Below are 2,102 nucleotides of genomic sequence, written 5' to 3' on the forward strand. Positions count from 1 at the left end.
CAAGGTGAAGTGTTTAGGTATATTAAATGTTTTTGTCCAGAAGTTCTTGATGGTCCTAAACACTTTACCTCAGACATCCAACAACGTTGCAAAAATAACAACGTAAAAAAAATATGAAAAAGTGACTATTGAATTAAACTTGAATACATGCACCTTAATAAATATTTGATGTACATAAATCAAGTAAAATATAAATCTTGTAATTCATATATCTAGATAGAATAAGTTTATGTATCTAATTAATGATGTGCAGTCTAGAGATTTTTATTGAGTAATATAAATAGTCATGTAATGTAAAATTTGCAAGACAAAATATTTTTATAATACAAGTCTTTATACTACAACTTCTCTTCTCTTCCTAAAAAGCTATTTGAGAGTCCACTACCTTCCAATAAAGTGGTATCAGAGCCAATAACATCCAAATCCTTTTCTTTCCAATACCCCCAATTTATGAAACTCAACTATGAGAATTGGTTACTTAAAATAAAGGTTATTCTTAGACCCTAAGGAGTGTGAGATATTGTTAAAAATGATTTTGAAGAGCCTTTTGATGTGACAACTCTACATAAAAAAATCAAAAGATGTTTTGGAGAAAGAAAGAAAGAAAGAAAGATCAATGTGCTCTTACCATCATCCATCAAGGTTTGGATGAAGATAGACATGTTTAGAAAAATAGTCAATGAGACAACATCAAAGAAATCATGGAAGATACTTCACAACTCTATTATAGGAGTGGACAAGGTAAAGAAGGTGCGACTTCAAACTCTAAGAGTTGAGTTTGAATCACTCTTTATAAAGGAGAGTCAATATATCTTCGACTATTTTATAACAGTTGTGACTATTATCAATCAAATGAAGAGATTTGGATAAGCCATGTCTAACATTTGGATAATTGAGAAGGTACTATGCTCTCTTAGCACAAAGTTTAATCATATTGGTGTTGCAATTGAAGAGTCCAAAGATGTTGAACATCATGACCATTGATGAATTAAACAGATCATTGAGGACTCATGAAGAAAGGATGAATTGTGGAAAGCAAGAACAATTAAAACATGTATTACAAGCAATGATCAATTTGAAGACCAAAAGTGATGTTTCTAGTAGATGTCAAGACCAAGGACAAGGCATGGGCCAATGTTCGATACATTAACATGGTAAAGGGAGAGATGAACAACCCTCTCAGTTTGATAAATGAAATTAATATTTACAAGAGGTTATGGAAGAGCAAGAAGAAGAGGTAATTATGTGAGGTATGATAATAGAAGAAATAAATCTCAAATTGAATATTATTCTTGTCACAAGGAAGATGAAGAGACAAATCTAATAGAGAACAAGGAAGATGATACAGAGCAATCTTTGTTTCTTGCACTTAAGGAGGACTCTATTTGAACAGCAAAGACATGATACCTTAATAATGGAGCTAGTAATCATATGACAGGTGATAAAAGTAATTAAATTTGTAGAACTTGATACACACAAGAAAGACTTTGTATGCTTTGGAGACAACACAAAATGAAAATTGAAGGCAAAGATACAATTCTTCTTAAAACAAATAATGGTGATCATAAAGTACTTTGTGATATTTATTTTGTTTCAAAATTGACTAGTAATATCTCAAGTATTGGTCAACTTTTGGAAAGAAATTATAAGATTCATATGAAAGATTGTATGCTTTGGCTATGAGATTAAGATTCTAACCTTGTTGCTAAAGTGTCTATGACTAACAATATGATGATGTTTTTATTAGACTTGAAGAAATGTGGACCTATGTGCTTGGAGATTTGTATCTAGGATCCATCGTGAATTTAGCATATGAGGTTTGGTCATTTGAATTTTGATGAACTCAAAATTTTAGGAGATCATAAGATGGTGAAAGGGATTCTAAAAATTGATCACTCTGATCAATTATGTGAAACATGCTTATTAGGCAAGCATCCAAGAAAGAGCTTTCCAAAGCAATTCATTTTGAGAGCAATCAAATTACTTCAACTTGTCCATGCTGATGTTTGTGGTTCTACTAAGGCTCAATTTCTAGATAAAAGTTGTGCTCTTTATTGATGATTTTAGTAAAAAGACATGAGTTTATTTTTTGAAGCAAAAAT

This window comes from Zingiber officinale, chromosome 6A (assembly GCF_018446385.1).
Source record: "Zingiber officinale cultivar Zhangliang chromosome 6A, Zo_v1.1, whole genome shotgun sequence".
NCBI lineage: Eukaryota > Viridiplantae > Streptophyta > Magnoliopsida > Zingiberales > Zingiberaceae > Zingiber > Zingiber officinale.